At 44.2% G+C, this 26,665-nt stretch overlaps 1 protein-coding gene across 2 annotated transcripts in view; it reads left to right on the forward strand.

The window, feature by feature from the left end:
- Positions 1-554: 554 nt before the first annotated feature.
- The window catches only part of LOC115134508 (protein inscuteable homolog), a 100,265-nt gene continuing 74,154 nt past the window's right edge, over positions 555-26,665 (forward strand). The window contains exon 1 of one of the 2 annotated variants that reach the window (XM_029668550.2): positions 555-930. The gene's annotated coding sequence lies outside the window, so the exon portion shown is untranslated. Of the gene's footprint in view, positions 931-20,689; positions 20,791-26,665 lie in introns of those variants that run through there. The other variant, XM_029668552.2, reaches the window with a different exon arrangement.

Genomic DNA, 26,665 nt, shown 5'->3' on the forward strand with positions numbered 1-26,665 from the left:
TAACCGACCAATCATTCACTCAAACGTGTAATAACTATGGCTAGGGGTTTCTGCGGACCTTGTGACCAGACCGGGAAAAACTCTGGGCCCTAGCAAGAAGTAATGCAGACCCGCCAAAGACTCCATGTGTTTCCTCGTAACGCAAACCACCCGACTCTTATTTAAAGCTACCAATTTTTCCAGGAGGTAGTCATTTCCAACCCTGACGTGCAACCAGACACCCTGAAAGGCTCACGGTAAAACTCCAGGAACAACACACTCACAGCCACAGCCTCTTACCTTCCCAAAACCCCTTTTTCTCCTGTGACTTCTCAGAGGAAGGTAAACACCCTTTCGCAGTGTCAGAAATGCGATTTCATTCTGCTGCGATGGCAAGTACTGGCGTCTGGCTCTTTTTTTCACCCCCTTTCTTCTTCTTCTTCTTCTCCCCCTCCTTCTGTTCCCACATCTGGATCCCAGTTCCTCATTTATTTATGTGGTCTCCCTTGTTTTTGTGGGACTTTAAAAGTCCTCTACCTTGTTCACTTGGCAGTTTCTCCACAAATCTGATGAGGTCTACAATTACATTTCGCCATAACTGGTCAACTCAGCAATTACATGCTTGACCACAAATTCTCTCCAAAATACAGTGCTGCGGCTCATATGGCAGACAGAAATAGAATAGTTTTCATGTCTGTTTGGACGGCCGCCCAGCTGAAACTATGCTCCGCTGCTTGACTGACAGAGGGATGTGGGCTTTTTCTCCCCAAGAAAAACCTTAAGGTCACAAATCCTTACGAAAGACCGAGGGAGCTCCTTCCAGTTGAGCTACCAGTACCTCAGTTAAGCTGCGAGGAGAGAGGAGCTCGCAGGGCACTGGTAGAGGCTTGCTCCTCGACAATGAAAACTCCTGGGGACACTTAACCTTTACGACGCTGACCTGAGGCTGGGGTAAGTCTGGCAAACACTCCCTCGTGTTTACTCCCTGGGGGGGGGGGATCCACAGAAGACGGCTCTTGTGAGGTTGTCTGTACTTCTTTAAGAGATAAGTGACGTCACAATGGGATAAACTTGAGAATTGTCTATTACTACCTGGTGTCTGACTAAGTCCTGGGTGTCATCATTTGCCTCTTGCTCACTCACCTCGAAGCTCATAGAGAGCTCAGGGCATCTTTGAGACCGTTTCTCACTGTTTACCGCTGTTACTGTGTTAGTTGATTCATTGACTCTGTAAGCCACATTACAATAGTGTCTCCCATGGCAATGCTATCTTCATCTGCAGGTCAGGATATTTAACTGGAGATGAAGTTAGTGTCCGTCAGGTAGCGCCAAAACGGATATTTTAATGGAGTAACTTTTTGCCTAAATCACAGACAGGCATGGCAGTTGTAAATACTACATAACAGCACTGTAACATAGTGTACCGACGTTGATTAGGTTGCAAGAACAAAAGTAGTAACATTGTTATTACAAGGGTAAAAGGTCGGTGCATTACAAAGCAGAACAGATTATTGTTGAAAGTGGGACTATCACTTAAATGTTGTTCTGCCATTATTACCAGGCAACCCATCCCATCGCTACAATATCTATAATAGTGTAGCACTCAAAAGTTTGGACACACCCACTCATTCAAGGGTTTTTCTTTATTTGGACTATTTTCTACACTGTAGAATAATAGTGAAGAAATCAAAACTATGAAATAACACATTTGGAATAATTTAGTAACCAAAAAAGTGTTAAATAATTCAAAATACATTTTATATATGAGTTCTTTAAAGTAGCCACCCTATGCCTTGATGACAGCTTTGCAAACTCTTGGCATTCTCTCAACCAGCTTCACGAGGTATTCACCTGGAATGCATTTCAGTTTACAGGTGTGCCTTGTTAACAGTTCATTTATGGAATCTCTTTCCTTCTTAATGCATTTGAGCCAATCAATTGTGTTGTGACAGGGGTCGTATACAGAAGATAGCCCTATTTTGTAAAATACCAAGTCTATATTATGGCACGAACAGGCTCAAATAAGCAAAGAGAAACGACAGTCTATTATTACTTTAAGACATGAAGGTCAGTCAATCCGGAAAATGTCAAGAACTTTTAATGTTTCTACAAATGCAGTTACAAAAACCATCAAGCGCTATGATGAAACTGGCCCTCATGAGGACCGCCACAGGAAAGGAAGACCCAAAGTTACCTCTGCTTCAAAGGATAAGTTACCAGCCTCAGAAATTGTAGCCAAAATATATGCTTCACAGAGTTCAAGTAACAGACTCATCTCAACTTGAACTTTTCAGAGGAGACTATGTGAATCAGGCCTTCATGGTTGAATTGCTCCAAAGAAACCACTACTACAGGACACCAATTGCTTGGGCCAAGAAACACAAGCAATGGACATTAGACCAGTGGAATTCTGTCCTTTGGTCTGATGAGTCGAAATTTGAGATTTTTGGTTCCAAATGCCGTGTCTTTGTGAGACGCAGAGTGGGTGAACAAGACAATTACCCAACACACTTCCAGGCTGTGTAAGGGCTTTTTCACCAAGAAGGAGAGTGATGGAGTGCTGCATCAGATTATCTGGCTTCCACAATTACCTAACCTCAACCCAATTGAGATGGTTTGGGATGAGTTGGACCGCAGAGTGAAGGAAAAGCAGTCAACAAGTGCTCAGCATATGTGGGAACTCCTTCAAGACTGTAGGAAAGGCATTCCAGGTGAAGCTGGTTGAGAGAATGCCAAGAGTGTGCAAAGTTGTCATCAAGGCAAATGATGGCTACTTTGAAGAATCTAAAATAGAAAAAATATTTTGATTTGTTTAAGACTTTTTTGGTTACTACTTGATTCCATATGTGTCATTTCTTAGTTTTGGTGTCGTCACTATTACTCTACAAAAAAATGAGTCGGTGTGTCCAACCTTTTGACTGGTACTGTATTTGAGAAGTGTTTGGGTATAGTAAGTGCTATTCTCTGCACAGTCAAACTGAGAGACAAAGATTCACACCACTCGTAACAGTACAGGGAATCATGTGCCCTAACAGAGATACTGCCAACTCACTGCGCCCCCACCTCGCCCATACATCCCCCAACTTGCCAAATGCTGCCAACAAGACAACATCATGGCCTACCCTTCCTCTCATAGAGCAATATGTGCCAGGCCAAACCACTCAGTGGATCCAGTTCTCTCTCTCTGTTTCCCTCCACAGAAAATATGCTTTGTGTGTGCTTTTCCAGTCATGCCCGGGCTGTAAACCACTGAGAGGCCACGGCTGGCTGGAGTCTGTAAATCTGTGGAGTGGGTGTGGGTGGATGTGGACGCCAGCTTTGTTTGCTGTGGAAGATGTCAGTGATTATAGTGATGCTAATGATACTGATGAGTATGCAACAATGATAGGTCTGTGTGTGTGTGTGTGTGTGTGTGTGTGTGTGTGTGTATGCCACGTGCATGCATACGTTCATGGTTGTGTGTTATTTGGATCCACTGGCTGCTTGCCTGCCACATTAGAAGAGAGTCTCTCTCATTCTTCTCAGGCCTGTTGAACAGCTGGGAAGGGGAGTGGCCTGCCTAACTAACTAACGTGACCCAACCGTGTAGGTGTGGCCCCTAGGTCTGGCTCCTGACTCTACTACCATACTGTTTAATTAGCCTCTCTCTATGGGTGGGGTAATTGGTAGCTTCAACTTTTTGAAAAAAACTCCTCTCTCCTCTATCATGACCCTCCACCCATAGTAACTACTCATCATAAGAGAGCTATGATGGGATAATGTGTTTTCGTCGCCTTTGTCAGATCATGGGTATAGCACGATTGTTGTGGGTGTGGCTGAGTCCAGTGACGAATACTATAATTGGAACCCATTATGTTTCAGCTTACTTAAATGTGTTTCATTACAGCGGTGGAAAAAGTACCCAAGTGTCCTACTTGAGTAAAAATAAAGATACCTTAATAGAAAATGACTCAAGTAAATGTGAAAGTCACCCAGTAAAATACTACTTGAGTAAAAGTCTAAAAGTATTTGGTTTCAAAATATACTTGAGTATCAAAAGTAAATGTAGTTGCTAAAATATACTTATGTAATTGAAAGTAAAAGTTAAAGTATAAATCATTTCAAATCCTCTGTATTAAACAAACTAGACGGCAACATTTTGTTTTTATTATTTTTTATTTACGGATAGCCAGTGACACACCAACACTCAGACATCAGTTGAAAACGAAGCATTTGTGTTTAGAGAGTCCGCGAGATCAGAGGCAGTAGGGATGACCAGGGGTGTTCTCTTGATAAGTGTGTGAATTGGACCATTTTCCTGTCCTGCTAAGCATTCAAAATGTAATGAGTACTTTTGGGTGTCAGGGAAAATGTATTGAGTAAAAAGTACATTATTTTCTTTAGGAATGCAGTGTAAAAGTAAAAGTAGTTAAAAATGTGAATAGTGAAGTAAAGATACCCCAAAACACTACTTAAGTAAAAATACTTTAAAGTACTACTTGAGTACTTTACGCCACTGTTTTATTGTAATGTTTAATTTAGCTGGAAACGTGGTGCTTCTTGTAGTTAAGCTACCAGAGTAGGTTCCTCCAGGTAATAAATGGAGTTTGAAGCTTTACAGAAACATTTACAATAATAAAAACGTTCAAATATCCTTGTCAATAAAAGTATACTAAATATACCATTAAAGGGCGGGATTAAAAGGACACAGATTTAACCTAATCCAGGACAAAAAAATATTTCTCAATGGAGAATTATTATTTTTTTGACCAGGGAAAAGGCTTCATCTGTGACTGGGAAACTGGCCCATAGAGTTAATGTTTTATGGTTATCTTCTTAGATTGGCGAGCTGTTGTTTTCTATCACCATGAATTTTGACCTTCAATGATAGGAGATTGGCCTCCAGTTAGCATTTTGCCATGCCCATGACTCACGTTTCTAGCTGTGTCTGGACGTGGCAAGTATCTTTTTCCACAAGTGGCTACTTTCCATCCATCCCGGTTGTTATTCTCCGTCTCTCCTCTTCTGTCTTGCATCTGTGTGGCCGAAGCGTGAGTCAAGGCGAGGTCAGTTCGGGTTTCGCTCCCTGCTGTCTGGCGTCCCTTGGCTTAATCCATCGCTCACATGGTGTCGGCCTGCTCTCGTCTTCACATTTCCAACCCAAGCTAATACTGTGTTTTTTCTCAGGGCCCGTATTCATAAAGCATCTCAGTCTCAGAGTGTAGGATCTAGGATCAGTTTTTCCTTTTAGGTCATAATAAATAAGATTACATGGACAGGAAGGGACCTGATCCTAGATCAGCACTCCTACTCTGAGGTTTCACAGATTTCTCCTTCAAGCCTGACTCAAAGTCAGAATACGCTCTGAAACTTTGTCAGACCTCTTTTCTCTTCTCTTGACATGTTTTTATGGAAACGTCCACTGCCAAAAGAGTAAGTTAGTGCAATCCCTGATGAATTGCAAATGTTTCAAAAGTTGGCAACAACTGAAGTGGTTAGCTGTGTTTAAAGACACAGTCATGCTGCTATTAGTCATGACAATACTTTGCCAGGTTAGCAGAACGTCCCTACATGAAACTCCATACGCAAAAACAAACTTGGTCCTCTGTTCGGTTTCATCAAGCTTCTCGACGGACCAATTGAAAGCAGAGACGAGAGCCGGGCCCATTCCAGAACAATTCCCATTTTTAGAAACATTCCAGACAAGCATTGCCATGACAACAAGCCGGTTGACTCCCAGCTGTTGACTTTTAACCCCGGGAAGGAGTTCAATGTATTGCCCTCCACATGGAGCCAGATGCAAGTGTCTGTCACTAATAATAAACGAGTAGGCTAGCATTACACGAGCTAGCCTCCGCTTACATGCTAACTGCTAACCAGCTAAAGACAAGACACCTAATCAATTGCAGACAAACGCTACCTAATGGGCCTGCCCAGGTTAAGCATGAGATTCTGCTGTCATTTTTATTTGCAGCACAAATATGGATGACAGGCATTAACCGTTGGACATCTCTGGGTTCTTTATTGTGGACAGTTGGGCTGTTGATGCATCGGCGAGAGAAAGGGAGCTTGTGACTCAGTGGAGGCTCTCCCCATTGTGGGGCTCAATTAAGAGAGTGCACGTATACTTTTCCGCGTAGTGGTGCGCACACTGGTTGAATCAGCATTGTTTCAATGTCATTTGTCAACGTATTGTGACGTGGAATCAACGTGGAAAATACATTGGATTAAAAAAATAATAATAATGAATTTTCTACCAGCGTTGTAAACCTTGAAATTCATTGGGTGGTTGAAATCATGTAGAATGTTATATTTGATTAGACATATTTTATTTGACCTTGTTTCAATGTTGATAGCAAGATGGTATGTTTGAATCAACGTCATGCTGTCTACTGAAATAAAGAGGTATATTGAAATACAGTATATTGTGAAGCTACAGTAAAGCAATTTCTGCCTGAATAGGGATTCCTACTGGTATATAAGGGGTAATGCACTTCAGTGAGAACAAGTCTAGCATCCAGATGACTACCTCTGTCCCCTGCTTAGCTTTGGAAGCAAACTGTGTTACTTTCAGCTGAACTGTCACGTGGACCAGTGGAGACTGCTGAGAGGAGGACGGCTCATAATAATGTCTGGAACGGACTCAACGGAACGGGATGGAACACATCAAACACATGGGTTTTCATGTGGTTGATACCATTCCATTGATGCCATTCCAGCCATTATTATGAGACGTCCTCCTACGTTGACATCTGATTTTCCCAACAAAGGACACCATCATTTCAACGCGAAGCTAGGTATACTATCATTCATCCATGGTTGATTGAATTGGATGTTTAGAAGTTTAGAAGTAGTTACCATTAGCCTTATAAATAGGATGCCAAATGCGTAATATTAATAAAACACTTTTACCTTTGCATATTGTCTTGTGTATATGAAGGACGGTTGGTTGTTATATGTAATATGTTGGTTTCATGTCTCCATCTCAACCAAAAAAATCAAAGTTGAAAAATAGTACTATCAAATCAAACATTATTTGAAGTGCATTTAAAGTTTGATAGATTTTTGGTTGAGATGGAGACGTGAATCCTACATATCAATAACTAATTTATATACAAACAGGATATTGTGAACGCAACCAAATATCAACACTGCTTGGATAGTACAGTGTCTTCAGAAAGTATTCATACCCCTTGACTTATTCCATATTTTGTTGTGTTACAGCCAAAATTCATTAAATCTTAAATCTTTTTTATTTTCTTACCCATCTATACACAATACCCCATAATGACAAAGTGAAAACATGTTTTTAGAAATGTTTGCAAATTTATTGGAAATGAAATACAGAAATATCTCATTTACATAAGTATTCACACCAATTTGCTATGACACTCCAAATGGAGCTCAGGTGCATCTAATTTCCTTTGATCATCCTTAAGATGATTAGAGTCCACATGTGGTCAAGTAATGATTTAGAAAGAAACACACCTGTCTATATAAGGTCCAACAGTTGACGGTGCATGTCAGAGCAGAAACTAAACCATGAAGTCCAAGGAGGTAGAAATGTGATGAGGCATATATCTGGGAAGGATATACAATTATTTCTAGAGTGTTGAAAGTTTCCAAGAGCACAGTGGTCTCCAAAAGTATGGAACAAACCAAACTCTGCCTAGAGCTGGAGTTTGCAGAAAGACAGAGCATTAGGCAAAATACCCTGTGGTCTGATGCGACAAAAATGTAACTATTTCACCTGAATACGAAGGGCTATTTCTGTAGAAAACCAGGCACAGCTCATCACCCGTCTAACACCATCCCTACCATGAAGCATGGTGGTGGCAGCATCATACTATGGGGATGCTTTTCAGCGGCAGCGAGTGGGAGACAGGTAAGAATAGAGGGAACAATAAATGGAGCCAAACGCAGGCAAATCCTTGATGAGAACCTGCTTCAGAGTACCACCGGCTGTGGCGAAGATTTACGTTCCAACAGGACAACGAGCCCATGCATACAGTCCTTGAGTAGCCCAGCCAAAGCCCAGACTTGAATCCCATTGAAAATCCACAGATAACAGAGCTTGAGAACCCCCCCCCCCCCCCCCCTCTGTAACTATTCCCCAGGTTGTTGGTGTAAATGATAATGTGTTCTCAGTCAACTTACCTGGTAAAATAAGGGTTAAATAAAATAAAGAATGGTATAAAATCCCCAAATCCAGATGTGCAATGCTGATACAGAAATAACCAAGACAACTGAAAGCTGTAATGTGCTTCTACAAAGTATTGACTCAGGGGGGTGTGAATAATTATGTAAATGAGATATTTAATATATTTAATTTTCAATACATTTTCCCCAAAATATAAAAACATTCACATTATCATTATGGGGTATCGTGTGTACAGTAGATGGGTGGATTGAACATTCTTTTTTTAATCCATTTTAAATCAGGCTACAACACAACAAAATGTGGAATAAGTCAAGGGTATAAATACATGAATAACATATATAAAAACAATTTCCAAATGTAAAAGTGTATTATTAATATAATGAATTTGACATTCGATTTATAGGGCTAATGTTAACTACTTCCAAAGATCCAATCAACCATGGGCGAATGATAACATAGTTAGCTTAACATTGAAATGTTGTCCTTTGAGCAAATCAGATGTCTATTTAGCCTACATAAACCTCATTCCGAATGTACTTTCACATACAGTTTGTGTAAGAAAACTGAGTTACTTTTAACTATTTAATGTTATTTAGGTAGTCTATCAAATGAGTATGGAAGCTGATCAATGTGTTGACCTGATAGGTCAGCTGAATCGAGCACATCTTGTTTCCAAAGCTAAGCAGCGTACGTCGAGGTTGGTATTTGAATGGTAGACTTGATCTCACTGAAGTGCATTACCCTTCATATACCAGTAGGAGTCAATGTTCAGGCAGGAACTGTTGGATTGTGCCTTACCATTTTATTTCAATATACCTCCTTATTTAGGTTGATAGCATGACGTTGAAACAATGACATAGATTAAAACGTAACATTTTTTTCTATCAACATTGAAACAAGGAATACACAACGAGGTCCTTGTTTTTTTAAAGAAAACCACATTTTTTGTCCATTAAAATAACACGGAATTGATCAGAAAGTGTAGACATTGTTAATGTTGTAAATTACTATTGTTGCTGGAAATGGCAGATTTTGTTATGGAATATCTACATAGGCGTACAGAGGCCCATTAACAGCAACCATCACTCCTGTGTTCCAATGGCATGTTGTGTTAGCTAATCCAAGTTTACCATTTTAAAAGGCTAATTGATCATTAGAAAACCCTTTTGCAATCATGTTAGCACAGCTGAAAACTGTCGTTCTGATTAAAGAAGCAATAAATCTGTTCTTCTATAGACTAGTTGTGTATCTGGAGCATCAGCATTTGTTGGTTCAATTACAGGCTCAAAATGGCCAGAAACAAAGACCTTTCTTCTGAAACTTGTGTCTATTCTTGTTCAAAGAAAGGAAGGCTATTCAATGCGAGAAATTGCCAAGAAACTGAAGATCTGATACAACGCTGTATACTACTCCCTTCACAGAACAGCGCAAACTGGTTCTAACCAGAATATAAAGAGGATTGGGAGGCCCAGGTGCACAACTGAGCAAGAGGAAAAGTATATTAGAGTGTCTAGTTTCAGAAACAGAGTCCTCAACTGTCCTCAACTTGCAGCTTCATTAAATAGTACCCGCAAATCACCGGTCTCAACGTCAACAGTGAAGAGGCGACTCCGGGATGCTGGCCTTCTAGGCAGAGTTGCAAAGAAAAAGCCATATCTCAGACTGGCCAATAAAAATAAAAGATTAAGATGAGCAAAAGAACACTGGACCGAGGAACTCTGCCTAGAAGGCCAGCATCCCAGAGTCGCCTCTTCACTGTTGACGATGAGACTGGTGTTTTGCGGGTACTATTTAATGAAGCTGCCAGTTAGGGACTTGTGAGGCGTCTGCTTCTCAAACTAGACACTGTAATGTACTTGTCCTCTTGCTCAGTTGTGCAGTTGTGTATTCATATTACAGTGAGCGTAGTTTCAAAATGTAAGTCCACTCTCTTTGTCTCTCCCGCTCTTTCTTTCACCACCCCCTTTCCATTGTGTAACAAGCTGTCATATCGTGTCAGTTCACGAGGGACTTTTATCTCATGTAAGTGTGTATGGTATTCTGTGTTACAGTTTTTGACAATTGCTTACACGTGATTTCTGAAACTATGGCTCCTTTTCTTTAGACTCTACACACAAAACCCCAAAACACACACACACACAACATGCAACACGTCACACATCTCTTGCAAAACCAAACACTTCATTAAAAACTATTTTAACTCTTCTCAAAACGTTGTTTTTGCGTCAACTCTACACGCAAACCATCAAATGACTAGCTCTTACATACGCCAACTACACACGGATGTGACTAATGTGAAACACTACTATCTTGTGTCTTTTGCATGTTCAGTGTTCAGTGTACAGAGTCCACGGCAGTTTGTCGTAGCTCTCACACGTACATGTATGTGCACAAATATATACAGTATGTATGCATATTCAGTATATATTTACACTATAAACAGAAATGCAAGGGGAGGGAAATAAAATGTGTTTCTTTCTCAAAACATTGTATTTTCATCCAGATTTCGGGATGAACAGTAACAAATACAGTAGAATATAAACAAATAGGCTTGTTACTGTAAAGAAAAAAACAATTAGGGTGTATTCTGTTTCCTGTTTGGGTCTGGCCATAGCACCTCATCAACGTCACAAGCGATGTTCTCTCTGGCTAAACAGCGGGGAAGTAGCGTCTGGAGTGGCGTATCCAGCCCTGGCACGCCCCCTCGTCTACGTCACCACAGGCCTCTTCCATCGCCTGGAGTGGCGTATCCAGCCCTGGCACGCCCCTCGTCTACGTCACCACAGGCCTCTTCCATCGCCTGGAGTGGCGTATCCAGCCCTGGCACGCCCCTCGTCTACGTCACCACAGGCCTCTTCCATCGCCTGGAGAAGGGTATCCAGCCCTGGCACGCCCCCTCGTCTACGTCACCACAGGCCTCTTCCATCGCCTGGAGTGGCGTATCCAGCCCTGGCACGCCCCCTCGTCTACGTCACCACAGGCCTCTTCCATCGCCTGGAGTGGCGTATCCAGCCCTGGCACGCCCCCTCGTCTACGTCACCACAGGCCTCCTCCATCGCCTGGAGTGGCGTATCCAGCCCTGGCACGCCCCCTCGTCTACGTCACCACAGGCCTCTTCCATCGCCTGGAGTGGCGTATCCAGCCCTGGCACGCCCCCTCGTCTACGTCACCACAGGCCTCTTCCATCGCCTGGAGTGGCGTATCCAGCCCTGGCACGCCCCCTCGTCTACGTCACCACAGGCCTCTTCCATCGCCTGGAGAAGGGTATCCAGCCCTAGCACGCCCCCTCGTCTACGTCACCACAGGCCTCCTCCATCGCCTGGAGAGGGGTATCCAGCCCTGGCACGCCCCCTCGTCTACGTCACCACAGGCCTCTTCCATCGCCTGGAGAAGGGTATCCAGCCCTGGCACGCCCCCTCGTCTACGTCACCACAGGCCTCTTCCATCGCCTGGAGAAGGGTATCCAGCCCTGGCACGCCCCCTCGTCTACGTCACCACAGGCCTCTTCCATCGCCTGGAGTGGCGTATCCAGCCCTGGCACGCCCCCTCGTCTACGTCACCACAGGCCTCTTCCATCGCCTGGAGTGGCGTATCCAGCCCTGGCACGCCCCCTCGTCTACGTCACCACAGGCCTCTTCCATCGCCTGGAGAAGGGTATCCAGCCCTAGCACGCCCCTCGTCTACGTCACCACAGGCCTCCTCCATCGCCTGGAGAGGGGTATCCAGCCCTGGCACGCCCCCTCGTCTACGTCACCACAGGCCTCTTCCATCGCCTGGAGAAGGGTATCCAGCCCTGGCACGCCCCCTCGTCTACGTCACCACAGGCCTCTTCCATCGCCTGGAGAAGGGTATCCAGCCCTGGCACGCCCCCTCGTCTACGTCACCACAGGCCTCTTCCATCGCCTGGAGAATGGTATCCAGCCCTGGCACGCCCCCTCGTCTACGTCACCACAGGCCTCTTCCATCGCCTGGAGAAGGGTATCCAGCCCTGGCACGCCCCCTCGTCTACGTCACCACAGGCCTCTTCCATCGCCTGGAGAAGGGGTATGCGTTGGTGGGGTTGGCGATCGTATACCTTCCAACGCCATGCCGAAAATAACTCTTCTATTGGGTTTAGAAATGGAGAATAAGGTGGCAGGTTGAGCATCAAAACTTGCGGATGGTCAATGAACCAGTTGCAGATCAGAGCGGCCCGGTGGAAACTTACGTTGTCCCAGATGACAACAAACCAGGACTGCTCTGGCCCATTTCTCTGGTCATTGGGAATGAGGATATTATGCAGGTTGTCAAGGAAGGTGATAATGTGGGCAGTATCGTAAGGACCAAGACTGGCATGATGATGAAGGACACCGTTCCGACTAATGGCTGCACACAATGTGATGTTGCCACCACGGGACATTGATGATGGCGCGGTGTCCAATGAGGTTTCTTCCCCTGCATCTTGTTTTGGCTAGGTTAAAACTGACCTCATCAACGTAAACTAAATCATGATGCACTGCAGCAGCATCTAGTTCCATAGCTCTCTGAAACAGATAAAACATTATTGTATGACAGTATGAATAGACAGAGCAGTCAATATGTAGCACAATACACTGGAATACAATACCAATGACAGGATAGTATAGCTTACTTGTACGTATTCATAGCGCAGTTATTTCACTCTGTCAGAATTCCGCTCAAATGGTACTCTGTAGAGCTGTTTCATACGAATCTGATGGCGTTTCAGGAGACTCACCCTATTTATGTTACTGAATGTTGTGTTGTCAGTGATGTGGTGTTGCAGTTTGTAAACGTATGCTGTTGTTTGAAATGACCATATTCACGTAGGTTTACTTACGTGCTCTCATTTCGAAATGTCCGGATGAAACTTTCTGCAGTGTAACGGCTCAAGTTAGGCTGGACCCTCTGCCCAACCTCCCTGAAACTCAAACCACGGTTGACCACATGGTCAACCAAAGTGGCCCGGATCTCATCTGTGATTGTTCTCCTTCCTCCTCGTTCTTGTCCTCTTCCTCCTCTTCCTCGTCCTCCTCCTTGTCCTTGTCCCCCTCTTACTCTCATTCCTCTTCCTCTAACCCTCTCTCCAAAATTGGCCTCCATTGTTGTCCAAACCAAGAAAGCCATCTTGAAGCCTATTTATAGTGCTCAAGCTCTGATTTCTAAGTGAAGAAATTTGCTATAAGTGTTTTCACACGTGAGCGAGCACTGGGTGTAGGTAATCGGTAAATGAGTGTGGCATTTTGAATGGAAGTGTTTCCCAAACAAAACACAAGACCTGCAAAAAGTGTGTTTTACAATTGCAAACTGAGTGTAAAGCCGATAATGTGCTTGCAGTTTTGCGGACTTGGTCTGAAGATTAGATAATTAGTTAATGGTTTCAATGGTAAATGAATTAGTTAATGGTACATTGGTGTAGTACTGAATATTCAAAAGAGCTAGGGTTCTTGTGGATCCAGGGATATTGCGACAATCAGAATGAGACTGATGAGGTAATAATAAATAATTGACTGTCATTGAGGTAAGAGATATTTATGAATCTTTAGAGTTTAAGTCGGGAGATAGTAACTCTGGAAATATATTTTCCCGTGGTGCCCCAAATTCCAAATGAGTTAATTGTTACATGATCAATTGAATCGAGTAATAATTAAATGTAGTAGTTAATTATTCGATAAATAGCAGTCATCACATTAATGATAGTCACGTCACGACAGAATATAGGATGAAAAATCTGAAAATGTTTTTTACATTTGTACGTGGAATTTTCAACGCACTTTCAACATATACATAGTTCTGATGATTATTTTAACAACAAATTAGTAATGTGAAGTCAATATATTTAAGTTGAAGTTTTACCCTTATTTCAATGTTTACAACGCTGGTTGAAATTAGAAAAAAACAGTACTACTATAGTTGGTGACTTAAAAAAATATATAATGTATTTTCCATGTTGATTCCACGTCACAATACTTTGTCAAATTAAGTTGAAACAACATTGATTCAACCAGTGTTTGCCCAGTGGCATCGTATCAGAGGACCAGTGGACCAGGACCACATGCAACACGTCACACATCTCTTGCAAAACCAAACACTTCATTAAAAACTATTTTAACTCTTCTCAAAACGTTGTTTTTGCGTCAACTCTACACGCAAACCATCAAATGACTAGCTCTTACATACGCCAACTACACACGGATGTGACTAATGTGAAACACTACTATCTTGTGTCTTTTGCATGTTCAGTGTTCAGTGTACAGAGTCCACGGCAGTTTGTCGTAGCTCTCACACGTACATGTATGTGCACAAATATATACAGTATGTATGCATATTCAGTATATATTTACACTATAAACAGAAATGCAAGGGGAGGGAAATAAAATGTGTTTCTTTCTCAAAACATTGTATTTTCATCCAGATTTCGGGATGAACAGTAACAAATACAGTAGAATATAAACAAATAGGCTTGTTACTGTAAAGAAAAAAACAATTAGGGTGTATTCTGTTTCCTGTTTGGGTCTGGCCATAGCACCTCATCAACGTCACAAGCGATGTTCTCTCTGGCTAAACAGCGGGGGAAGTAGCGTCTGGAGTGGCGTATCCAGCCCTGGCACGCCCCCTCGTCTACGTCACCACAGGCCTCTTCCATCGCCTGGAGTGGCGTATCCAGCCCTGGCACGCCCCCTCGTCTACGTCACCACAGGCCTCTTCCATCGCCTGGAGTGGCGTATCCAGCCCTGGCACGCCCCCTCGTCTACGTCACCACAGGCCTCTTCCATCGCCTGGAGAAGGGTATCCAGCCCTGGCACGCCCCCTCGTCTACGTCACCACAGGCCTCTTCCATCGCCTGGAGTGGCGTATCCAGCCCTGGCACGCCCCCTCGTCTACGTCACCACAGGCCTCTTCCATCGCCTGGAGTGGCGTATCCAGCCCTGGCACGCCCCCTCGTCTACGTCACCACAGGCCTCCTCCATCGCCTGGAGTGGCGTATCCAGCCCTGGCACGCCCCTCGTCTACGTCACCACAGGCCTCTTCCATCGCCTGGAGTGGCGTATCCAGCCCTGGCACGCCCCTCGTCTACGTCACCACAGGCCTCTTCCATCGCCTGGAGTGGCGTATCCAGCCCTGGCACGCCCCTCGTCTACGTCACCACAGGCCTCTTCCATCGCCTGGAGAAGGGTATCCAGCCCTAGCACGCCCCTCGTCTACGTCACCACAGGCCTCCTCCATCGCCTGGAGAGGGGTATCCAGCCCTGGCACGCCCCTCGTCTACGTCACCACAGGCCTCTTCCATCGCCTGGAGAAGGGTATCCAGCCCTGGCACGCCCCCTCGTCTACGTCACCACAGGCCTCTTCCATCGCCTGGAGAAGGGTATCCAGCCCTGGCACGCCCCCTCGTCTACGTCACCACAGGCCTCTTCCATCGCCTGGAGTGGCGTATCCAGCCCTGGCACGCCCCTCGTCTACGTCACCACAGGCCTCTTCCATCGCCTGGAGTGGCGTATCCAGCCCTGGCACGCCCCCTCGTCTACGTCACCACAGGCCTCTTCCATCGCCTGGAGAAGGGTATCCAGCCCTAGCACGCCCCCTCGTCTACGTCACCACAGGCCTCCTCCATCGCCTGGAGAGGGGTATCCAGCCCTGGCACGCCCCCTCGTCTACGTCACCACAGGCCTCTTCCATCGCCTGGAGAAGGGTATCCAGCCCTGGCACGCCCCTCGTCTACGTCACCACAGGCCTCTTCCATCGCCTGGAGAAGGGTATCCAGCCCTGGCACGCCCCTCGTCTACGTCACCACAGGCCTCTTCCATCGCCTGGAGAATGGTATCCAGCCCTGGCACGCCCCCTCGTCTACGTCACCACAGGCCTCTTCCATCGCCTGGAGAAGGGTATCCAGCCCTGGCACGCCCCCTCGTCTACGTCACCACAGGCCTCTTCCATCGCCTGGAGAAGGGGTATGCGTTGGTGGGGTTGGCGATCGTATACCTTCCAACGCCATGCCGAAAATAACTCTTCTATTGGGTTTAGAAATGGAGAATAAGGTGGCAGGTTGAGCATCAAAACTTGCGGATGGTCAATGAACCAGTTGCAGATCAGAGCGGCCCGGTGGAAACTTACGTTGTCCCAGATGACAACAAACCAGGACTGCTCTGGCCCATTTCTCTGGTCATTGGGAATGAGGATATTATGCAGGTTGTCAAGGAAGGTGATAATGTGGGCAGTATCGTAAGGACCAAGACTGGCATGATGATGAAGGACACCGTTCCGACTAATGGCTGCACACAATGTGATGTTGCCACCACGGGACATTGATGATGGCGCGGTGTCCAATGAGGTTTCTTCCCCTGCATCTTGTTTTGGCTAGGTTAAAACTGACCTCATCAACGTAAACTAAATCATGATGCACTGCAGCAGCATCTAGTTCCATAGCTCTCTGAAACAGATAAAACATTATTGTATGACAGTATGAATAGACAGAGCAGTCAATATGTAGCACAATACACTGGAATACAATACCAATGACAGGATAGTATAGCTTACTTGTACGTATTCATAGCGCAGTTATTTCACTCTGTCAGAATTCCGCTCAAATGGTACTCTGTAGAGCTGTTTCATACGAATCTGATGGCGTTTCAGGAGACTCACCCTATTTATGTTACTGAATGTTGTGTTGTCAGTGATGTGGTGTTGCAGTTGTCGTAAACGTATGCTGTTGTTTGAAATGACCATATTCACGTAGGTTTACTTACGTGCTCTCATTTCGAAATGTCCGGATGAAACTTTCTGCAGTGTAACGGCTCAAGTTAGGCTGGACCCTCTGCCCAACCTCCCTGAAACTCAAACCACGGTTGACCACATGGTCAACCAAAGTGGCCCGGATCTCATCTGTGATTGTTCTCCTTCCTCCTCGTTCTTGTCCTCTTCCTCCTCTTCCTCGTCCTCCTCCTTGTCCTTGTCCCCCTCTTACTCTCATTCCTCTTCCTCTAACCCTCTCTCCAAAATTGGCCTCCATTGTTGTCCAAACCAAGAAAGCCATCTTGAAGCCTATTTATAGTGCTCAAGCTCTGATTTCTAAGTGAAGAAATTTGCTATAAGTGTTTTCACACGTGAGCGAGCACTGGGTGTAGGTAATCGGTAAATGAGTGTGGCATTTTGAATGGAAGTGTTTCCCAAACAAAACACAAGACCTGCAAAAGTGTGTTTTACAATTGCAAACTGAGTGTAAAGCCGATAATGTGCTTGCAGTTTTGCGGACTTGGTCTGAAGATTAGATAATTAGTTAATGGTTTCAATGGTAAATGAATTAGTTAATGGTACATTGGTGTAGTACTGAATATTCAAAAGAGCTAGGGTTCTTGTGGATCCAGGGATATTGCGACAATCAGAATGAGACTGATGAGGTAATAATAAATAATTGACTGTCATTGAGGTAAGAGATATTTATGAATCTTTAGAGTTTAAGTCGGGAGATAGTAACTCTGGAAATATATTTTCCCGTGGTGCCCCAAATTCCAAATGAGTTAATTGTTACATGATCAATTGAATCGAGTAATAATTAAATGTAGTAGTTAATTATTCGATAAATAGCAGTCATCACATTAATGATAGTCACGTCACGACAGAATATAGGATGAAAAATCTGAAAATGTTTTTTACATTTGTACGTGGAATTTTCAACGCACTTTCAACATATACATAGTTCTGATGATTATTTTAACAACAAATTAGTAATGTGAAGTCAATATATTTAAGTTGAAGTTTTACCCTTATTTCAATGTTTACAACGCTGGTTGAAATTAGAAAAAAACAGTACTACTATAGTTGGTGACTTAAAAAAATATATAATGTATTTTCCATGTTGATTCCACGTCACAATACTTTGTCAAATTAAGTTGAAACAACATTGATTCAACCAGTGTTTGCCCAGTGGGGAGTTTCCTCCTACAGTATGTTACTCCTCTGCCCACCCCCTCTCTAGCTACCTCGCCTGTCTCTTTCTGTACCTCTTGTCTTTCCCCCTCTGTCTCTACCTCCTTTGTTTCCCCTTCTCTCCCTACGTCCTTTGTTTCCCCCTCTCTCCCTTTCTACCTCCACTGCTTGTCTCTAACCCCCCCCCCCCTCTCTCTCTAAGCTCTGATTGGAAAGGTGGAAGAGGTCTATGAGCTGGAAGGTCTTTTGTATTGGACTATTGGGAGATGGAGTAGGGGAACTTTTCAGTTGAGTGAGTGGGTGAACATAGAAATCCATTGTGTGTGTGCAGTACATATAAGGGTCATGTCTATCTATCTCCTCCTTACAGCGAGTGTTGATGCAGTGGAGGGTTCCTCAGGGAGTCTTGAGAGGAGACTTCTCACCTGCATCGCAAATGGAACACTATTCCCTATATAGTGCACTACTTTGGAACAGGGACCATAGGGCTCTATTCAAAAGTAGTTCACTATAACGGGAATAGGGTGACATATGGGATGCAGCCCTCCTCATTCTCTCCTCTAGTTTCTGTGGCCTCTCACTTGTGCTCCCTCGCGGCTTCCTTTACAAGCTGGTCCGTCCTTTAGAAATGGTAGCGAATGAAGAAGTGTGTTTCCCATGATCTCCGCCCGTACCTTACCTTCTGGGAATGTGCCTGTTCACATCATACGAGACAAGACTGAGTGTGTGACCTCTACACACACACACACACACACGTTTAATTTGAAACACCAGAGGTGTTTTTGAAGTGGCGTGTGTGCTTAGCGGTTATGTGCCAAGGGTTTTGTACATGCCCAGCGAATTTTCAGACTAAATGTACTTATCTCATTGACCCAATGCGTGCCCCATTTACCGTGGGCTTTTGATTGTGTGGTGGAATAACCCCCCCCCAAAACAAACTGAATTCTACCTTGGCTCTGAAGTGATGCCTGTGTTTATTGGCACGAGTAAGGACTGGGCATAGGACTTGCCCCCCTCTCCACCTACACACACAATTCACCCCCTCCTCTAATGTCAACCAGCTGGGCCCCGGAGAATCATTTCCGAGTTGCAAAGGATCGTACTGCCCCGCCCTTTCCCCTCCCTCTCCTCCTCCCCTTCTTTCACTTTCATGCCCTCAAGCTTTCTGTGTGTCCCTTTAATGTAGGATTGATTCCACACCCAATGAGGAACCCAACACAGTATCCACACAGTACAAACGTATGGTTTGGGAATGGGATATGAGGGGCATTATCTACATGGCAGGTGTCAGTGGGTGGGGATGGATGGATGGACAGCGGGTTGTACAGTAAATCTGGCCTATGGATTGATTGCTTTTGACTCCTGTGTTTTGTAGATCTGCCGTTCTCACAGGCAGCAAACTGTGGCAAAGCTATTGCAAAGGCACTCAATCTACCCGGGGGAGCAGTGTCGCGGCAACTCCAAAGGCATTGGGAAGAGATTTACAGTAGAAGATTGAACCAAAATGGTGTTCTCTGCGATGGATGACAATTTACTTCAAAGGACCTTTTGGTTTGATCTCTTTCTTGCCATGGGAGACGAACACACCAATCTCATAAAACCTTACCAGAAATATTACGCTGTGGCGTATTAGTGGCATATTTTTTTCCGTGATGTGGCCATTGTTTCATCAATGCCTGTGAATTTAGGCGGTCTCAAATGGTGTCGGTACTGTTTCCTGGCTAAATGTTCAGTACAAATGTGTCAATGCTGTTACCTGGCCACATTTTCAGTTCAAAGTCATCTTATCTTATTCATCAGGTGATGTCTTCATGCCCAAAGGCCTTAATACCAGCATGTGTCAAGTTGACTATACACTCTTAGTAAAAAAGGTGTCATCTACATTTTTGGCTATCCCTAAAGGATAACCTTTTGGAGAACCATTTTTGGTTCCAGGTAGAATTTTTGTGTGTTCCATGTCGAATCCTTTCCACAGAGGGTTTTACACAAAGCCCAAAAAGGGTTCTCCCATGGGGCAACTGAAGAACCCTTTTGGAACCAGTGGAGGCTGCAGAAGGGAGGACGGATCATAATAATTGCTTAAATGGAGCAAATGGAATCAAACACATGAAAACCAAAACATGTTTGATACCATTCCACTTACCCCCTTCCGGCCATGACTATGAGCCCCCCCCCCCCCCCCCCCCCAGCAACCTCCCCTGTTTGGAACCCTTTTTTCTAAGAGTGCACTACCCCACTACCTGACCATGTAATAACTGGTCTCCAATAATGACCGTATTACAGTCACCTATGTGCCATGTGTTATGTGGTCTCGTTGGATCTCTCTCTATCCCATTCATTATTAATAAGAAGCTCCTTGTGTTTTTCCTCCCCTCCGTTACTCGGTGTCAGGTACAGCAACAATCTCCTCCATTGGACCGAGGCTCAGGATTCATTTGCAGCTTAAGAGTGTGTCTTAAATGGCACACTATTGCCAACAATAGTGCTCTACTTTTGGACAGAGCCCAATGGGCCCTGGTCAAAAGTAGTGCACCATATAGGGAATAGGGTGCCATTTGGGAAGCAGATTTCGACTTTCGTGGTCTCCCTGCTGCTTAGAGCCATTCAGGGCCTCTATTAGCTGTGTGTTAGGCTGTGGCGCGGCTTCTCTCTCACGTTATCTGTATTTAGCTCACTATTTTTGATGGACGGGGGATCTTAGAATGCACTCGGATATTTCTCTTGGCTTGCCGGTCATCTTTCAGAAGGTATGGCAATTACATCATCCACTATTTTTTAAAGTCAATGATTTTTAATTTTTAATTATTGACCATTAAGTATTACAATGACAGTGTGTTTGTTTGAGCAGCCTTGTGGTAAAGCTATTAGGATATTTACAGGCCCGAGTTATATTTGGAAAAAAGGGTGAATCGTTGGCTCTTGGTGTCCAAGCAGATGAGATGGTTGGGAAACACTTTGCTATTACACTCACTTTGAAGCAGAGGTTCCATCATTTTGTAGCGTATCTGTCTATGCTTGTTAGCGTGACGTTTAACAGAGCAGCTGACCTCAGAGCACACTTGTGTTTATGTGCCTTTGTATGTTGTGTGTGTGTGTGTGTGTGTGTGTGTGTGTGTGTGTGTGTGTGTGTGTGTGTGTGTGTGTGTGTGTGTGTGTGTGTGTGTGTGTCTATGTCTGTGTGTCTGTGTGTGTGTGTGTGTGCATTTGTGTCTGTGTCTATGTCTGTGTGTGTGTGCACAAGCGTGTCTATGTAACCTGACCCAGGCTGATCTCATTCTCCGAGTTACATAAGGAGAGCAGGTTGCTATGAGATCTTAGGGAGAGAGCAGACCACTATAGGCAGCAGACCACTGGTCCTCTGATACGATGCCTTCGGAAATCATTCTCCGGGGGCCAAATACTTCACATGGTTTTTGGTAGACCACTGTCGGCCTGACTTGGCCATACAAGGACGTCCTCTTATTTAGTCAAATCAATCTCTGACTGGAGCGTTGAGTTGTCCTCTCCCAAACTGGTGACTAACAAGGCTCCAGAGGGCAATTAGGAATTATTGTGGCATACAAGAGAAAACCAAATCTGCGGGACTCTCTCCAAAGCCTCATTACGGTGTGTTTTTACAGATCTTTGTGTGTAGCCAGAAGTGGAACTAGAACTTTTGTGCGGTGTGCAAAGATTGTAAGTCGCTCTGGATAAGAGCGTCTGCTAAATGACTTAAATGTAAATGTAAATGTAATTGTGTTTTCTATGTGTGTGTGTGACAGTTACAAAATTGTCACAATCGAAAGGCCAGAAAACCCTGATTTCCCTTTGTTGCAAAAGAGAAAGCTATTCAGGGCAGTGAAGGAAAGTGACCTGGCTGGTCTAGCAGTATGCTGCAGCCTCTATAGTGTCGGCATAGGTTCATATCCGGCCTATTGCCGTTTGACACAACTTCTCGCTATCTGTCAACTTCTCTACCTGTTCAATACAATCTGAAAAATCCATAAAATACATATATATATTATTTTAAATATGGAGAGACAGGATTATGCAGGTAAAGAGAGACTGTTCCAGAGTGAGACAAACATGGGACATCAGATGCATCCATGTCAAGTCAGACAAGGAATGCATGTATTCACTAGGAAACAATAAATATATAAATAGATACCTCCTGCGCCTCGACCTGTTGCTGTTTTTTCCTAAGTTTTATTTTGTTTTATTTTCATTTTGTTCATAAGTGTTTGTCAACACCTGCTACCAACTAGCCAGCTAGCTAGGTTTCAATGGAGCCCCCTTCGCCTGGAATAGCTAACAAACGTTTCCAGCGCTGTAGAAGCTGTGTTTATTACGCTCTTGTCTGGGACAATATTGACAATCCGGAGTTCCAATGTGGAAATTGTTTGCTAGCGGAGAATTACAGGAATGAGGTGGCTATGCTTAGCAAGCAAATCTCAGTTTTGTGCGAACTTATGGGGGAAACACAAATGAGAACTTTCCCGTTCTCCACTCCTGTGGCTGGACGCCGCTCGGACCTGATGGATGTTTCCCCGCCTCGCCATCTGTCCCTCTCCGAACGGCCTGTGCTCCCTGGAATTTACTTATCTACCAAGGAAGTCACCTCCATCTGCTTCTCCTCCTCCATCTTGTAGAGGAGTAGATGGAGAACAGCAAGAAGACTGTTCCAATCAGCACTGGTCCCATGTCACAAGTCGTGGAAACCGAAGGCAGCGGCATGCTGCTAAGCGGACCCGATTGGCTGCAAGAGGTTCGCATCAGATTGACATAAGGAATAGCTTCGCTGCACTGGTGCCTGATCTACCTGTGCCTTCATCGCTGGGACTGCCTGTGTCTGCGACAGCTGTGATGACTCCAACTACACTGACTCCAGCGGTGGCTTCGTCATCGAGGTTGGCTCCTCTTCCTCTTTCTGGATCTGGCGGACTGTTTGCTGTGGGAGGTCTGGACCTATTGCCAGAAGCAGCGGTTGTACGCTATTCTACTTCTCACGGGCCCGTGAAAGGTTCAACGAATTGTGTGAGTGGTAGGAATGGGCGGATTTCTCCATCACCTTCTTGTTGTTATTGGACAGTTCTATGGTGAGAAATGTCTCAGTCCCTGGAGCAAAAACCTTGTGATATCCAGGAGCACGAGTATAAGCCATCAATAAGCTGCACCCAAACATTTTAAACCTGCATCGGGAAATTGAGTCTGTCATATTGCATGTGGGATTCAATGACATTATAAAGAGCAGCTCAGAACAGCTGAAGATGGATTTGAAAGAACTGATTGGGTCTCTGCTTGACACCAACAAATGGCGCATAATATCTGGCCCTGTGCCATCCCTAAATCGTGGCATTGAACATTTCAGCAGACTTTTATCCCTCCATAACTGGCTACCAGACTGTTGCAGCTCTGTGGGTATAAAATATATTGACCATTTTGATACCTTCTGGAACCAAAGCGATTCACCCAAATCGTTTGGGTTCCTGGATCCTTCCACAGCATTTATAAGCTGAGACAATGACTTATCAATGACCCAAAGCCCAGCTCAGTTAATCCCTACCATTGTGTCGCTGAATGCTTCAGCAAATGTACATTATCCCAGGGGCGTTGGAAGACACAATGTAAGTAACCTAATGTATGTCCTCTGCTGATCCTACAGCTATTGTATACGGTGGATTGATGAGGAATTTAAAAATGGAATGGTTGAGAGGGATGAGGCAAAATAAAATGACAAATAAGTCTGGCTGCACAACCGATTGGCAAACATACTGCAAAGTGAGAAATCATTTGACTAAACTGAACAAAAAACTACACCATGAAACAAAGATCAATTATAATTATATAAGAATGATAATAAAAAACTTTGGAGCACCCTAAATGAAATTTTGGGCAAAAAGGCTAACTCAGTTCCATCAAAAACCACTTCCATTTTCATTGGCAAGATTAGCACATTTAGGCATGGCATGCCAGCAACAAATGCTGACACTACACATCCAAGTATAACTGATAAAATTATGAAAGAGAAGTTTGATAGCTTGAATTACGTAAAGTGAGTGTGGAAGAAGTGAAAAAATGATTGTTGTCTATCAACAATGACAAGCCACCGGGGTCTGACAACTTGGATGGCAAATTACTGAGGATAATAACTCCTATTTGTCATATCTTCAATCTAAGCCTACTAGAAAATGTGTGGCCTCAGGCCTGGAGGGAAACAAAAGTAATGCCAATACCCAAGAATAGTAAAGCCTCCTTTAAAAACTCAAATAGCCGCGCAATCAGCCTGTTACCAACCTTTAGTAAACATTTGATTTTTTTTGTGTTTGACCAGATACAACGCTATTTACTGTAAATAAATTGACAAGATACTTTCAGCACACTTATAGGGAAGGACATTCAACAAGCACTGCACTTACACAAATTACTAACAATTGACTTTGAGAAAGTGATGATAAAAAGATTGTAGGAGCAAAACTCAGCAAAAAAATAAACAGACCTTTTTCAGAACCCTGTCAAAGATAAGTTGTTAAAATCCAAATAACTTCACAGATCTTCATTGTCAAGGGTTTAAACACTGTTTCCCATGCCTGTTCAATGAACCATGAACAATTAATGAACATGCAACTGTGGAACGGTCGTTAATTAAGACACTAACAGCTTACGGACGATAGGCAATTAAGGTCACAGTTATGAAAACGTATGACACTAAAGAGGCCTTTCTACTGACTCTGAAAAACACCAAAAGAAAGATGCCCAGGGTCCCTGCTCATCTGTGTGAACGTGCCTTAGGCATGCTGCAAGGAGGCATGAGGACTGCAGATGTGGCCAGGGCAATAAATTGCAATGTCCGTACTGTGAGACGCCTAAGACAGCGCTACAGGGAGACAGGACGGACAGCTGATCGTCCTCGCAGTGGCAGACCACTTGTAATCACACCTGTGGGAGAGGTACAGGATGGCAACAACAACTGCCCGAGTTACACCAGGAATGCACAATCCCTCCATCAGTGCTCAGACTGTCCGCAATAGGCTGAGAGAGGCTGTACTGAGGGCTTGAAGACCTGTTGTAAGGCAGTGGGCACAAACCCACCGTCGCTGGACCAGACAGGACTGGCAAAAAGTGCTCTTCACTGACGGGTCACGGTTTTGTCTCACCAGGGGTGATGGTCGGATTCGAATTAGTGTCACAGCATCATCGGACTGAGCTTGTTGTCATTGCAGGTAATCTCAACGCTGTGCATTACAGGGAAGACATCCGCCTCCCTCATGTGGTACCCTTCCTGCAGGCTCATCCTGACATGACCCTCCAGCATGACAATGCCACGAGCCATGCTGTTCATTCTGTGCGTGATTTCCTGCAAGAGAGGAATGTCAGCGTTCTGCCATGGCCAGAGAAGAGCCCAGATCTCAATCCCATTGAGCACGTCTGCGACCTGTTGGTTCGGAGGGTGAGGGCTAGGGCCATTCCCCCCAGAAATGTCAGTGAACTTGCAGATGCCTTGGTGGAAAAGTGGGATAACATTTCACTGCAAGAATTGGCAAATCTGGTGTAGTCCATGAGGAGGAGATGCACTGCAGTACTTAATGCAGCTGGTGGCCACACCAGATAATGACTGTTACTTTTGAATTGGACACATTATTTAGTTCAGGGACACATTATTCAATTTATGTCTCAGTTGTTGAATCTTGTTATGTTCATACAAATATTTACACATTTTAAGTATGCTGAAAATAAACGCAGTTGACAGTGAGAGGACGATTCTTTTTTTGCTGAGTTTATATTCTTAGACTTCAGTGGGGCTTTTGACATTATTGATCATAGACTGCTGATGGGGAAAAAAAGGATATGTTATGGGCTTACACCCTCTGCTATATTGTGGATAAAGAGTTACCTGTCTAACAGAACATAAAGGGTGTTATTTAATGGAAGCCAGGTAGAATCAGAAATTCCCCAGGGAAGCTGTCTGGGCCCCTTACATTTTTCAATCTTTACTAATGACATGCCATTGGCCTTGAGTAGAGCCAGTGTGGCTACGTATGCGGATGACTCAACACTATAGGTGTCAGCTACTTCAGCAAGTGAAATCACTGCAACACTTAACAAAGAGCTACAGTTAGTTTCAGAATGGGTGGCATGGAATATTTTAGTCCTAAATATTTAAAAAACTCAAAGCATTTAATTTGGGACAAATAATTCACTGAACCCTAAACCTCAACTACATCTTATAATAAATAATGTGGAAATTTAGCAAGTTGAGGTGACTATTACTTGGATTATCCCTGGATTGTCATGGTCAGAACATGTTGATACAACAGTAACAAAGATGGGGAGATGTCTGACCATAATAAAGTGCAGTATGCCTTTTTAACAACACTATCAACAAGACAGGTCCTACAGGCTTTATTTTCTGTTCACTTGTGTGGTCAGGTTCCACAAAGAGGGACATTGGAAAATTACAATTGGCTCAGAATAAGTCAGCACGGCTGTCCCTTAAATGTACACGGAGAGCTAACATTAATAATATGCAGGTAAATCTCTCATGGCGCAAAGTGGAGGAGAGATTGAATTCACCACTACTTGTTTTTGTAAGAAGTATTGACATGCTGAAAGCACAGAGTAGGGTGGCAGTGTAGGGTGGCAGGG

This window comes from Oncorhynchus nerka, linkage group LG9a (assembly GCF_034236695.1).
Source record: "Oncorhynchus nerka isolate Pitt River linkage group LG9a, Oner_Uvic_2.0, whole genome shotgun sequence".
NCBI lineage: Eukaryota > Metazoa > Chordata > Actinopteri > Salmoniformes > Salmonidae > Oncorhynchus > Oncorhynchus nerka.